Source organism: Pinus tabuliformis, chromosome 6 (assembly GCF_031772625.1).
Source record: "Pinus tabuliformis cultivar Carrire ecotype Pingquan chromosome 6, CPIR1, whole genome shotgun sequence".
Lineage (NCBI taxonomy): Eukaryota > Viridiplantae > Streptophyta > Pinopsida > Pinales > Pinaceae > Pinus > Pinus tabuliformis.
The window spans coordinates 472,572,074-472,588,658 of NC_142292.1; positions in this window are offsets into that span (position 1 = coordinate 472,572,074).

Below are 16,585 nucleotides of genomic sequence, written 5' to 3' on the forward strand. Positions count from 1 at the left end.
CAGGGCAAGGATACAGCCCGAGAGATGTGGGAAGCCTTGTCTTCTCTGTATGAAGGCTCTTCCGAACAGCAGAAGATGTATTTGGAGCAGAAGTTGCAGCGGACTTTGATGCAGAAAGGAGAAGGGGTGAACCTCTATTTTTAGCATCTTCAGGACACTAGAGACTAGATTGTTGCAATGGGGTCAACCAATCATGATGGTGAGGATAGCCCTGAATGGAATCTCGAATGAATGGCAAGTTTTCGGCCAAAGCATATTGGGCAGAGAAAAACTACCTTCATGGGAGGAGATGTGGGTGGCTCTTCAACAGGAGGAATCAAGGAGGGACCTAGTGAATGTCAACCTCAATGGCAGTAGTAGGAGTGGCACAAAGACGAAGGAGGAGGAGGAAAACACATCTCTAGCATCGAAGGGACAGCAAAAGCCGAAGCGAAAGGAGGACATTTCGAAGGTGAAATGTTTCAGCTGTGGCGAGATGGGCCACTATGCATCCCAATGTCCTTTGAGGAAAAAGGATAAGGATGAGAATCATGATCCTAAGGCTGCTTCAGGAAAGATTGCTGAGGATGATTTTTCCATGAGTGCCCACGACTCTCCAAGCAGGAGATGGGGCGATATTGAGGTATTGTCAGGAGGACTACATGCGGGTAGGATCCTTGAGGAGTCCTCCTCTTGGATCAATTCCTTGCTATGGGAGCCCAAGATTCAGTAATAGCGAGATGGACTTGGTGTCAGATGATGCAGTGTAGCGTTTGGAGGACAGATGCAGTAGCTGGAGACCAGAGACTGATCAGCGCAGAGCAAGGTTGGCAACAGTGCAGTTGGCACAGTGCAGGAGTCAGCAGCAGCGCAGAAGATTAAGAGGGTCAGAATCAGTAGCAATCAGATTCCAACATCCATTGTATTATTTTCAACACAGTTAAGTTCAACTAATTTTGGATGTTTTTCAGTTGCTTCTCTCAGCAACTGAGTTTCAGTACGGATGCAGTGCTAGCAGCATAGAAGATGCAGTGTTTGAGAGGGAGTTGTAGTACAGATGCAACATTGACAGTGGCAGTGTCATGGCAGCAGTATAGTAGCAATAGCAGCACAGTGTTGGTGGCACTAGTAATGCAGAAACGAGGTGCTTCAAAAATAGAGCAGCATGCAAGTGGACATTGTTGCTAGAGCACTTTCCTCGCTAAGAGTGAGTGTTAGTTTTTGGTAGCATAGGAAGTGCTCTAGCCTTGAAAACTGGTGGAGAGGCTAAGGCACATGAGTTCTAAAGAACCTAGAAATAGTTTGGTGAAATTCCACCCGGATTGTATTTTATTAAAATAATTAATATTTTTCATGGGGTTCCTAAGTATAAACTTAGAAAAATTAAAATATTAATGGGTATTAATCAAAATACGGGTGAGAATGATCTAGAAGGCGGATCAAGTCATGTTTTAATCCTAGCCGTTGATTAGAGACTTAATCTCGGTCGTTGAAGACTCAACAGGAAAAGTATAAAATGGAGGCTTGGGGTTCATTTGAAAACACACACGGAGAGATTGAGAAAATCGATTTTCTGAGGTGAGAAGTTCTCAAGTCGAAAATAGATTGGGGAGATCTTGCAACTGAGGGGCAGTGAGAATCTGAAAGGACTTTCCGGAGAATACTAACAGAGAGTCGAAGAGAGCTTGCAAAGAGGTAGCGCAGTAGACGGGAGAGCTGACGCAGAGGGCAGAAAAGCTGGAACTACCGGAACAAGTGAAACTGTCGAGAACTGTCGGAACAACTAGAACTGTCGGGAACTGCTGGAACAGCCAGGAGAGCTAACGCAAAGGGCAGAGAAGCTGGAATTATCGAAAGTTCGAAACAGTCGGAATTGCTGAGAACTTTCGAAACAACCAAAACTGTCAGGAACTACCAGAACAGTTGGGAGAGCAAACACAAAGGGAAGAGAAGGTGACGCAGGGTTGATGCATAGCCAACACAGAAATAGTCGAGGTTAGCCAGTCTTGTGCCGGATCAGTGAAAATTTTGTCGAGTGAAGTGCTGTAAAACTCACTCAGATTTTCTGCCAGTATTTTCTCTATAAAGGACTGCTAGATGAGCATCCTAGATTTTTATTCAGATATTTCTCCTACATATTAATAAAACCCTCAAAGCTGTTGCACCAATTTTCTCACATTAGGTTTTTCCGGGGACTATTGTGTCCAAAAATAAGTGTCCTATGTATCTCGTTTTTTGCTCTGTTTTATGTTTCATGAGATCAAATATTTAATTAGTGTAGTTTGCAGAAGTAATATGTTTCAGTATTCAAAAGAATAACTTGATGAATGTAATTTAAAAATCAAGTAGGTTAAGTAGATTCAGATTTGCTGCAGTAGGGGTTCCTTCAATAGTAGGAATTTTCACAAAGGCTTGGACTACCTCCCAAGCTACAAAAATCAACAAACTTCCCCCTGGTGGACAGTAATTGCCTTCCTTGATGGATATTCTTATACCCTGGGATGCTGTGTAGGTATCATGGAGTAGGAATTACTAGGACTCATGGTTTAAGGGAGCACTTGCATCAATAAAGCCTTGTAGGGGTGATCACCATATGTACTTTTCCCTGACATTGTCCCTTTAGATCTCGATGCACACCCCTACCCCACATCTACCACGTGTCTTATGTTTTTGGCACTCCCCTTTAGCCTTGGCCTTGCATCCTAATAGTTTCATAGTTCCCAATGCATGTGTCCCCTGAGGCATCATGCTACATGTTTTGAGGCAAAGAAGGTGTCCATTTGGTTCTCTATACCAAGATGAACCGCTTGTCTTTTAAAGCAGTCAGAATGCCCTTAGAGAACTCTAGTTACAACAGTAGACCTACTTTTGGGGCAAAGGGGTTTTCCATGTGGCATTGCAAGCAACAAGATGTGAAGTCAAGTGATGAAGTGGATAACAAAGACATAGCAAGTAGGTGACTTGTACAAGCCAAATCAACCTAAATTTCAAGCTAGGGTGAATTTTTCAAGCATTTATTCCACACATGGGCATGGTGCCATCATCATTGGGGCTATTAGATGGAGTAAAGGAGCATGAGGGCAGGTGACTGAACATTGCAGCTTAATTATGCAAATTGGAGCCCCCAAGAGCTAATTGTCAAACATAAAGTCCAAGTCACTCCAAGAAAGGGTGACCAAGATCCTCTAAGTCAAGTTGCCCACTAGCATTCTAAATAAGACAAGCAAGCCAAAATTCTTCAAGAAAGCAGGAAAGTTCCTTCCAAGCTAGACGTTGAGGCATAAAAAACCCTAAAATAAAATTTACATTTCCAAAATCAAAATTATTTCTTACAAAAAAATCCAAAAATATTGAAACAATGAATCTTCACTAAATTGCAGTTTATGTTGCATTTATTGATTATTACATTGGTAAAATCACCACAAAATTTGCAATTTTGGGAAACCCTAAGGCTATACGCCCACTTGATTTACCTTACATTGTTGTATTAATTGCAGTTCCAAGATCTTTGAAGCTAATTACAGGTCTTGGACATTTAACAACAATTGGAAGTGATCCAAGGCAAACCCTTGCTTGCGGATACGTGAAATTCAAGATAAAATCTTTTGTAGTCATCATACTTGATCTAAAAGGTTTTTCATTGATTATTATTTACTTTTAGATCATATGTTAGCTACCCATATTTATTTTCATGGCTATCATCATCTTTGGTCAAGTCAATTTTCAGCCCTCATGGTTGTGGACTATTTTCTAGTTAGTTGAGTTGCAGAGTGAATATCTCCCCAAACTACTTAACCAAATTTAGTGTTTGTGTGCTCATTGGAAAGGAAGTTTATAGTAATAACATCTCCAATTAAATCCTTTGAGTTTCAGGTCCACTAAAAGCCATTTTCAGGTATTTGAAGTTTCCTTCTACTTTCTGCCTTAGTGTATCCCTCATAAATACAAAAATCACAGGTCTGAACAGAAAGTTTCTTTCCTTATTACAGCCATATAAAATAGGCATAACAACTCTATTTTGTCTTCTATTGTGGTAAGAAGTTCTCATAGTCAATTTGTTGCACTTTCAATCTTATTCCCTTGGCATATTGAGTATTTTCCTTTGTTGGTCTGGCAATGTAAGTTTGTTCTTACATCATTAATCAACCTAAAATTTATTTATTTAACTAACTCCTACCTCTTCCATATACTTCATTTAGGCATGATTTATTTTTCCTTTGGTTGAGTTGTTGTTTGTAGTGATACCACTCTTGGAATTTAGTGGGGGTTGACCTACAGCAAGAGGAATGCACTAAGGTGACATTGGGCATATTCCTAATAGCCGTTACCACATAGTAGTCTTGGTTGAACCTTGCCAACCTTGCTAATTTGAGTGGTAACAATTGGCACTTCTCATCTTGAATAAATACTAGCTCCAACAACAAGTGAATGAGAGAATCTAGGTCCATCAATGAATGAATCACTATTGCAAGAGTTTATCCCTTTCTACCACCCTCATCTATTTTCCCTCTTTCTTAGGAGTATAGGACCAGCACTAGTTCATAATTATAAAACAAGAAACTAGATGGAAAGCAATACCCTACTCATTGGATTCTCATAAGTGTCCTTAGTAAAATGGTGAAAATCCTATATTGGACTGGACCCCATGCCCACACCAATTTTGCTATAGTTATAGTTTACCCAGTGAGAGAAAGAGCAGAAACAACAGGAAAGCAAGCACCCGGAGAAGTTGTGGTGTAGAGCCAGTTTAGGTTCAAGCAGCAATTATGTACATACTACTAAACATTTTTCTAAGATACCTAGTATAATCCGTAATAGACAAAGGATGACCCTTAAGGACTCTAGCTTTTTGTTTTGGGAAGAATCCAAATTCTAAATCAATGGTGCTCTAACCACCTCTGCTTTTGTCTTTGCTCCTACCTAACCTCCTTTGCTACTTCCTCTATTGTTGCTAGCTTTCTCTCTATTGGTCTTTACTGTTAGATTCCCTACAAAGAGACTCCAAAGGCAAAGCCATAGTATAGACTTTAACCCACGATGTTAAGGCATCAAAAGAAGCAAAGTGGAAACAAATTCAATTAGATATTATGCAAACACAGATCAAGACTAAGACCCACCGATAGTATAGGGAAGTAGAACCACCAACAATGGAGGCAAAGGGTTATATTATCACAAGACAAACTGGTTGGTCCACTCTTAATCAATTGTCACCAACCCATTCATTGGTCAGAATAATAATGGCCAACCCATATTGTCCTCAGTGTTTTTAAAACCGGAACCGGTGACCAGACCGGTCCACCTAATGAACCGGTTTACCGATCGGAACCGGTCTAACCGGGACTGGTTTGGTCTAAACGAACCGGTTTTGAAAAAATACATTAAATAATTAATTTTTAATGAAACAAAACTATTTTTAAGATTTAAAACCATGATTCCAAGCCAATAGAGACAAAATATGCAAAGTTTGCTCATTTATATACCATGTAAAGGTAAATATATCAAAATGGCACCGAGTGCAAATTATCCCTCAAATTACGTATATTGCCAAAACTTGTTGGAATCAATTTGTGAGCATTAACCAGGGATAAAATTCTAAAAAGTTTTGAGTTAAAGAGATCAGTGTTCTGATAAATTGACTGTTCTGATGACATGTTTTTAACAAGGCTTCCATTAGAAAGAATAATCACAATATGTGTAAGTGTGTGCATTCGTTGGAAATCAAAAAGTGCCACAATGAAGATTATCCCGGAGAAATGAAGTAACAGAATTTGTAATTGTAGAAGCATAACTTTCTAAACATAATGACTTCGGTATCGTATTTTGCTTATTATAAACTTTACCGTGATTTTCTTTCATGAAATCCATTATTTTTATAATCATATGAAATGTTCACCATCAACAACTATATGTTTGAACTTAACCTATTCATACGTGTCATGTTATTTCCTTAAACTGCAGTAATATTTGTGCTCGTCAAACCTTTACATGTTCGCCATGGTTCAAGCGAGCAACCAAGTTTTTTTTGCACTTCACGTATTATATGTTGACTTACACTTCTTATATGATGTAACAACAGTGTTGTCCGAAGGGGAACTGATATCTCAGATATGAAAATGTTTGCGAAAGTTTTAATAGCAGAAGCCATTCTACTCTGATTCTGAAAATATGTAAATAAAACTATTGCGCATATAATAAATTTTATTTAAAACACTTCAAGATTTGGCCGTAAGAATATTCGATTTTTTGAGCAGACACTTCAAGATTTGGTCGTGCCTCCTAACCGGCCGGTTCCGTCTTAAACTGGCCAGTTAGGACCGGGCCAGCAATGTTGGCATTATGGCACAGGTGTGACACTATGGTACAGGTGTTGTCCTTGATGGCAACTCTCTCTGATGACAGATCTCAGTTCAGACTACAAGAATGAAGAGAAAATTCATATACGCAGGTTCATTAAGATCAAGTCGCGTATACACGCAGGTTGGACTTTATAAAAGTGCGTATGCGTATACACGCACTTTCATGCAAAGAAAAGCGCGTATATGTTGGAAATCTTACCTTTGGTCCATGGCAGTTAGTCCTTGGAATTTGAACCTATGGTTTTGGACCATGGTATCTCGACAGACGTGTTGATCCCTAGTATTGAGTTGATGGTATTGGTTTATTATGGTTTTGGACCGTGGTATTGAGGAAGGCCTAAAACTATAAAAGAGGAAGGAGATCATGTGGCAAGGTATTATGTGAATTATTTGAATATCTGATATTGTGATAGATCTGGAATACGGGTGATTGGGTTATGGTGCAGATCTAGATCTGAATGAAGGAGGAACCTGAGCGCAAGAAGGATAAGGACTATTGATGGATCTAAATCTCAAGGCTTGAACATTGGTATCTCTGTATGATTTTGATCTGTTATATGTGGCGCACTCTTGATCTATAAATCTGGGCTAACTAATGTCTGAATGCTTAAAAGAATAAATTATCCTTTATAGATCTGTACGCAGGTTCAGTGAATTGAAGGTGCGTATATACGCTTTTTATGTGAATGAAAGGCGCGTATACGCAGGTTGGTTGTGGTACAGAAGCGTATACTCGCAGGTTGATGAAAAGTGAAGTAGCGTATATATCTTGATTTATGTTCTAGCTGCTTCTGTTTTATTGCTGCAGTGTTCTGGGTTCAGAATGTGTGTTTGATTACAGTTACTGTGTTCTGGGTTTAGTGGTCAGGGAAGTGCTTATTTGTTTCAGCTTTTGATTGGTGAAGAGGAGTTTGGGTTATGCACAAATTCTTGATGTTTGATTGATGTTACTTATGGATCCAGTCTGAAAATTAATGAAACGAGGTCCCTGAAAGCACAGAGAAGGTTGTTGCCTTCTGCAGGTAGGAGCCTGCGTACTAGTATCTCAAGATAGTACAAGAACTAAGGGGGTTGGAGCTCCCTTCCAGGGAAGCTGGAAAACGAGAGAGTTGTAGCTCTCTGTAGGTTGCAGCCTGCGTACTGGTAAAGTCTGCTCCAGTACAAGACATTGTAAAGAGAAGTTTCTAATTAAAAAGAAGATAGAGACGAATTGCAGCAGGGGGTTTCACCCACTTTGGGTTTCCTCCTTATATCTTGTGTTCTTGTGTGTGACTGTCTTCTGCTCTGTTTCACTGTTTCTGGTACTGTTTATGTGCATCTGAATCACGGATTAATAACAGACATCTGAAAGATAATTCAAATTATAAGTTTGATTTATATACGCGGGTTTCTTTATCTGGAGTTGCGTATATACGCGATTTTTTATTAACTGAAGTAGCGTATATCTTCTGGAATTTAAAAAGGAATTATTTGGCTTGATAATACTGATTCACCCCCCCTCTCAGTATTATTTCCAACAAAAAATGGAGATGTGCCCCCTCTGACCGGGTTTTTTTGGCCGGTTTCGACCAGTGGGCCTGCTAACCGGCCGGTTCCGTCCTAAACCAGCCAATTAGGACCAGGCAAAAAATGGAGAAGTGCCATCTGACTGGGTTTTTTAGGCCGGTTTCGACCACTGGGCCTGCTAACCGGCAGGTTAGACCGGTAACCTGTTAGCAAGGCCGGTTTTGAAAACTATGATTGTCCCCCACACTATCTTTAATAAATATACAGTGTTATCTTTAATAAATATACATAGCGTTTTTTTATTATTGTTAACTATATGTTTCACTTATATCGCTACTCTACATGCTTCTAGTGCTAGTAAATCAACAAGCTATAACATTAGATATGAACCCACTCTTAAGTTATTCCACCCTACCTAGCTCTGTTTTCTCTTTCTATGAACACCTTATACTACATTGCTTCAATGAGAGCAATTGTACTTAGCTAAATTTGCTCTAAACATGCCCTTTCTTCCTTCACTTAGCTTGTAGAAGGACCATAAGTCCCATATTCCATTTCTAAAGGATAATAGTTATTAATAAAAATATTTATTAATGTTAATAAATAATTACTATAAATTTATTTTAATTTCACTTTATCCAGAAATTATGTATCGAGATGAAAATAAAATTATTAATAATAATGATATACATTTTATTTAATATCATAGTTATTATTGGTAATGAAATAAATATACATATATTTTATTATTATTTTAATTTATTTATATTAAATAATTATATAAGATAATTAATAAGTAAATAAAAAACACACATATTAGTGGAAATTGAAGCAATGTGGGTAAGAGAATATAAAACTTTTTTACAAAAATATCAAATATAATAATGGTAATTATTAATAATAATGATAATGATCCATTAATTTTATTTTTATGTTTATTGAGTAATTATATGAGTGAGTTAACAAGTAGATAAAGAGCATACATATCACAAGTGGTTATTGAAAATTATACATGTAAGGTAATATGTAACTCTTTAAATAGGTTATGGTCCTCTATATAAGGAGTAATTAATATTAAGAATGACAATGATACACAATCATATTAAGTAATTATATAACGCGTAAGTTAACAAGTGGACAAAGAGCACACATGTCATAAGTGGTCATTGAAAACTAGGTGGGTAAGGTATTATGTGATTCCTCAAGCCATTGGACAAATCCCAATTAATACGTTCGAGTTTTTTCTTAACTCGAGGAGATTGTCAAAGGAGCGACACAAATTTGATCTTCGACTTGCAACTTTGGGTTTTGACCTTGTTTCAAATGACCTAATTTTTTATGGCTCCCCCTTGTGGTGGAGGGGGTGAAGGGGGTGGAGGGCCTTCGTTCAAAAAAGTGGTAGCAGGATAGGGCACAAAGAAAATGATTCACAAATCATATAAATTTGACATACAAAAACTCCAACCCTGGGTCATCAACACAAGCTCCTCATAAGGAGAGGGAAAAAGAAAAAGTCGACCAAAAACAACCAATTAATAAGGGAAGTAGGTAACAAACAGTAGTCATGCCTCTCACAAATTACAAAAACCCTAATATTTGAAATTATTTCAAAGAAAGTAGGAGAAAATATCAAGTAAATGAAGGATCGTGCACAAATATGCAAATTCATTGGCATTTGGCCATCACAGAGACTACTAATAGGGTGGATTTGAAAGCCCTAACAACTAACAACTAAAAGGGGATATAGAACTAAAATTGTGCTCAAAATTCGTTTTCATTGTTATATTCAACAATGTGGAAAACACGGACAAGATATTCTAGGGAGGAACTCGATAGGGTTATATATGAAACCCTGGGTGGAAAGATTCAACCCAAATAAAGAAGATTTCAACTCGGATCTAGTTTTGGCTTAGACTATACTCACTACCAATAGAATTTTGGGATCAAGACACATTTGAAGGTATAGGTAATGATATTGGGCCATTCTAATGACGTTTGAAACAACCAAACTAGGGTGTCATACATCATATGCATTTCTATGCATGTATTTGGATTTATAACTAAGCCACTCCTAACAAGCATCTAATTAGCTACCAGAATGAAATATGGGAGTAACCCATACACCATGAAAAATTCCTTTCAGATGTCGCAAATGTCATGAGTATGTTCAATCATTCAAAGAATATCCATTAAACCAAAATCAATAGTCTACACCAAACACTTAGACAATGGACGAGGAGGGTAACGAATAGGAAAAAAAAATGAGAAAAGGGTCACAGGATCCATTGACATCAAGGAACAGAGATGACAACTACTACATTGTTCTTCAGCAAGAGCAGGAAAAACAACAAGAAAGTGGGGGTGAAAAGAGACCCAGAGAAAATGACAATTTGGAAGGAATAAAGAATAAGCAAAAGCATACGGAATATGAAGAGGGAAATCCAATCAAAGAAGCACCAACAGAAGATGTAGTGATGGAGGAGGAGGAAAAGGAATTGACTCACAGCAATATGGACTTTCAAACATTATCTTTAGAATTGGAATTGAAGGATCCAGTGGCGATACTAGAAGAGGAAGTCCAACTTAGACCAGATCCTTCATCAAATCCTAGGAAAGACTGCACAGAAGGGAAACAAATAATTCTCCTCCATCTCCTTTCTTGGTGTCCAAGGAATAAATGCTTTATATTTGAGGCCTTTTGGCTTAGGCACCCCAACTAGTGGAAGTGGTGGAAGGAATAATGATGTATCCATTTCAGGAAAGGCTCAATTATAAAAAAGGCAAGTTAAAGGAATGGAATATGGAAATGGAAGAATTACAACAAACAATCATATAAGAAGGCAATTCAGAGGAGACTAAGCATAGGGAAGCAATATTACAACTCCAACTAGAAGAGAGACTAAAACAAGAAGAAATATTGTGGAAACAAAAATCTAAAATACAATGGTTAAAAGGAGAGAAAAATACCAAAGTTTTTCCACAGATCAATGATTCAACACAGGCAGTAAAATAGGATTTCAAGTCTTAAAAATTCTCAGAACCAGGGAGGAAGCGAAGGATGGAGTTTGAGTAGTGCGCTGGGTTTTTCTTTCCTGCATAATTTCAGATGGCAACACTGCAAGCCATGAGATCGAGATACAGAGAGGAGGCGGGCATAGGAAAGCAAACATTAAACCCATCTTTCACCTTGGCGATGGGCGTTGGTGGCTCTAGGCTCAATATTATGAGGAACATTTGATCTTCTATAGTAGATTGCCAAAGGCCTCCATGAATGAGCAATGGCTCTTTTCATCGATTTCTCTTTTCTTTTGGGTTCATGGCATATTTATAGCCATGGTACAAAGTATGTCCATGTGTCCCAAGGATTAATGCTATGGTTGGGATATTCTCAGCTTGAGGTGCTTGCAAAAGGAAATACCTTCTGGGTTGGCGTCCATATTATTTATTATGGGTTTTCGTGCTTGCCCTTCCCTGTTTGATTTGGGCACTGCAGAAATGAAGATACCTATGTACATAAGGGATTTGTCATCCCATGGAAATCCCCCCTGTTTTCCCCTCTCTAATCAAGCCCAAAGACGAGAAGGGACAGAAAAGGAAACATTTCATATTTTCATTAAAAAAATTAATAGGAAGACCTCCATTTTTTGGATCAAGGATTCATACTTGGTGGCAAAATTGAAAAAGAGCATTCAGAACAGTCTGGGTATCTCTGCAATTTCTCAATGCCTATTATTCGAATGGAATTTGCTACAAGACTCCTTCTAGATGAAGGACTATTGCATCTCAAGGAACTCCACCATTATTTTGAATCTAAGGCTGTGTAGTGGAGCTTCGGGCTCCAAAATCCCTAGTAGATCTGTCTCTTTCAAGGATGTAGTGAAAGGGAAGGTTTCCATCCCTGCAGATCAGATCCAAAACAACCACGGACCCTATATCATGGAACAAATGGAACAAGTACTAGCCACGAAAGTTAATCTTCCATAGGAAAATTCTCTTTTTTTTGCTCTCCAATCCAAGGCTGTTATTTGTAGGTTTAATGGTTTCTGACCTAGATATGATGCATTACACTAGTGGGTTTTTCTTCTTGGACACCCAACTGTGACATCTAATTATGTTCCAAAGGCTTTTTCATTGTTCAACTTGATACAAGAAAGATCTGGAGAACATCTTGAATCATGGGCCATGGTTTTGGGGTAGAGATGGGCTCTTCATTACCACATGGTTCTCAGATTTTGATGCCTCAAATATGGTGGTCCCAACAATGTCAGTATGGGTGAGATTACCAAATCTCCCTCTTCCTTTCTAGCACCATAAGGTCCTAGAGGATATTGGAAATACTCTAGGAAAATTCAAAAATATGGAATTTGAAAGAACAAAGAAAGATCTATTTACTTTCCCCAGAATTTGTGTAGAGATAGACCTCAACAAAGGTCTACCTAACCACATATAACTGAAACACAAAAGCTTTCAGTGGTCCCAAGTATTAGGTTAAGAGAACACAACATTTAGATGTTGAATGTGCTTTCAAACAGGACATTTGCAGAACGCATGCCCATAGGGAAAAAAGATTCCAAAAACGAAAAAGAGGCAGGCCCATAAGCCAAAAGGATCGCAGATATATGATTCTCATCTCTCAAAAGAAGAAGAAGACGAAACCATGGAGAACCAACCAATCCAAGATGAAGTGGATGTTCAAGTTCAACATGGTAACCAAGTAGAAGTGGGTGTTATACCTCAGTCTGACAACGCAACCCATATTGAAAAGGGTACAGAGTTAGTCGAGATCCAAGAATCAAAACAATACAAAGAGGAAGCACACAAAAAATAGTAGTGGGAATGCCAAGAATCAAATCCCCTGGACCAGACAACTTTAAAATAGAAATTTTCCAAGAATGTTGGAAAATAGTTGGAGAAGATGTTTGGACTCTGGTGGAAGCTTCACAAAAATATATGTCCTTTCTCTCGACCCTTGATGTTATTTCATATCTTTAATCCCCAAAAATTCCCACTCAGAGAAGCCAAAGGATTCTAGAACTATCACCCTTTGTAATGTAATATACAAAATTGTTCCCAAGATTATCACCAACCAACTTAAACAACTCCTTCCTTTGTTGATTTCACCAAAGCAATCTGGTTTCATAGAAGGGAGGAAAATTATGGATAGTATCTTCCAAGCCCATGAACACATTCACTCATAAAGACACCCAGGGATGATCATCAAACTAGACATTTGAAAGCCTACAACTATTTAAGCTGGCAATTCATTTATCATATGTTGAAAGCCTATGGGTCTAATGAGATCTAGATTGGTTGGGTTATCGAATTAGCAACCAAAATGTTCTTCTCCATTTTGGTTAACGGGTCATTATCTCCCCCATTCTTTCCCTTTAAAGGCCTAAGATAGGGGGACCTCATCTTGCCATACCTCTTCCTTCTAATGGCAAATGGTCTAGGGAGAACTATTAAATTTGCAACCTCCCAAGGCCTTATAAAAGGCCTCCCCATAAGGGGTTGGATGGGGGGGAGTGGGTGGCGAGAATCCTCCCTTGACCCATCAACAATTCGTAGATGATACACTTCTCATGGGAAAACCTACAATTAGAGAGGCTAAAAGCTTTAGAGCAATTTTGACGGATTTTTCTTATGCTTTGGGTACTAAGATACATTATGCCAAATCCAGAATTTTTTCTTTAACACTCCCATATCCATTCAAACTCACATCTCTAGATTTATGGGTATTCAAAATAGCTCCCTTATGTCCACATACCATGGTTACCCCTTGGTTAAAAACCCACTCAAACTTATAATTTGGGAAGAACTTATGTCAAGTATTAAAAAGACTTTCATGTTGGACTTTCAAGTCCCTCCACCTAACTGGAAGGCTAACTATGCTTAAATCTGCACTACAGGCAATTCCAATGTACTTTTTCTCATCATTAGCAGCCCCCAAAGCAATTCTACAAAAAATAAGAAACATACAGAGAGCCTTTCTTTGTGGGTGGTGTTAATATTCAAAATAAATGGGCCTTGGTAGCATGGGAAAAATAATGCAACCCGAAGAACCTGGGGAACTTGGGACTGAGAGACCCGGCGATTCTCGGTCATGCACTACGTGCAAAAACCTAGTGGAGATGGCTTAAGAACCAAGGAGCAATATGGAGAAAAGTTTGGAAGGAGAAATATGTACCGAGAGTAGATGAGGACTAGATAATTAGACTGGAAGGAGACATTAGGGGATCACACATATGGAATGTGATCTAGAAAAACAAAAGTATCATCCAAAATCACAGCTTTTGGGAAATTAGAAAGGGAGATCTTGCCTTTTTTTGGGAGGACTCTTGGTAGCAATGGCAAATACGAGAAAAAGAGGGAGAATTAAATGAGAAAGAAACACAATTACTAGCACAGGGTAAAGAGATGGTCAAGCATTATTAGGAGCGACCAGTAGCACAACACCAATGTAGACAGTGGGAGAGATGCACAATCTGGCCAACAAACATAAGTAATTGAACATAGGAAATACTCATAAAAGAATTAGAAAATAGGAAAATCAAAGTTCAATCCAGGAAGGATATTCTCTGATGGTGTCATTGGCTGAAAATATCTATTTAAAAGAAGCTTACAAAATATTAGCAAGATTAGGAGGACAACCAACCATCCACAAGTGGAAGAAATTATGGAATCTTAAGCTCTGGCCTAAAGTGACACTCCTCCTTTGATTTCTCATGCAAAACAAAATTTTAACTTGGGACAATTTTCAGAAAAGAGGATTTCAAGGCCCAAGTAGATGTTATTTATGTGGCAACAAGGCTTAAAATGTAGAGCATATCAAGATATGGGACAAAATAGCCATAATTTTCAAAAAATCAGATCAAAATAGCAACAATATAATTACTACTCTCGAGGAATGGAGTCTAGGACCATTTCAAAATGCCATAGTTAATAGGGTCTAGCATTTGTTCGCTAGGTTTATATTATGGGAGGTGTGAAAAAGAGAAACAAAAGAAATTTTAAAGACCAAGAAAAGAACACAAACATAATTTGGAACTCCATTGTGGAAAAGGTTTGTGAGACAATCTTGACCATCCCATGGTCAAGCCAACACTAGGAGTGCACCTCCAAAGAATCACAAATTTTGATGACTTTGGGAATCAACCGATCTATTTCCTCCCTAATGTCCCACCCCTTAGCCAAAGCACTCTAGCCCAGATCAATGGCAACCACCGCCAGAAGGCTTTGTGATACTAAATTTCAATGGAGCCTCTGAAGGTAATATCGGTCCAACTACCTTGGGTGGGGTTTTTAGAGATGAGAAAGGACGGGTCGTTGATTTTTTTACGGGGGACCTAGGGAAGGACACTAATAATATGGCAGAACTTTTAGCTCTTAAACAAGCTTTGATAATAGCCAAGAATAAAAAAATTCAAAAATTAGTAATCGAAGGAGTTTCCAAAATTATTAAATCAATGGTAAAGAAAATTCAAAATGGTTATAGTCCAACAAAAATTTCAGATAGTTGGATATTAATAGCAAGATTGAATAGAATAAAAAATCTCTTAACTACAATCTTTGCCCCTGTCCTTTCACATGCATTTAAGAAAGGGAATATGTTACCTAATAGACTAGTTAATTAAGGATTAAATCATAAAATGAAATGTTGGATCGAGAGTGGTCAAGAGTCAAAGTAGGAATTATCATAATTATGCGTGAAGAAATTGCAAGAAAAGATAAGACCCCTCCACAGAGGGTGCTTTGACAGTGGGGTGGACTCCACTAACTAAAATGAGGGTAGAACAATTATGACGAGGGGAAAGGCTGCCACCAAATGACATCCTACAAGGATGGTAGTACAACTGCAATCAGGACATAATCTTCTAGAAGTGTGGGAGAGGATGGAGGCGAGGTTTTTGGATGCATGGGAGTCCAAGGAAGGACAAACCACCCTGCACACAGACTCGAGCTGCCAACAAATAACAATCATATATGAATCAGGGTGGAAAATGGAGTCTAATGATATTGGTTGGAAGAAGGACAATGAGGCATGGCCCCCTGTAACTTATATACCAGCTCAAGGAGCTCCCTTGCACAAACCCTATTGGAAGTTACTATCCTCTGTGGACTTACTATTCTTGAGAAAGAAAAGGCAAGAAAAAGGTGATACAATGTCTGTTGGGGAATGGAGATAGCCTTGCATGAAGGGTTGGTGCTTGTTCTCAATTAGAAGCTTGTTGGCGTAGAATATGCCACATCTAGGGCACTACAACCATAAAGAAAGTTTTGCAAGTTTGCAAATTTTTTTTGTTTCTACCTTGAACTTTTATGTAGTTGTAAATGTGATGATATCAGTGTTATCTTGGAATTCTGGTTTTATGTGCCCACACTGGGCTTGTTAGTTTTGGTGCGGTTTCATTATATTTTGGTTGTTGGTCCCGTATCCACATGGCCTCCATTTTTGGATTCCTTTCTTTCTAGTTTTACTATGGTTTCGCTCTAGGTATTTGCATTTCCATTCCGAGGTTCCTCCCTATGGTAGTCTCCCTTTGCACTTAGTGTCTTTCCCACACCACTCAGTGTCACTCCTTCCTCTCTTTGTGTCACCTAGTATCCTTCAAACTACTCCAACATTTCTTGTGTTTAGTTGGTTTTTACTTTTGGGTTTGGCAATATGGCTAGGCATCGCCTTGTAGCCCCCCATCATGGAGAGATCTTCAGTCACCTCGGTGCCTCCCCTGCCCCCAACTCCC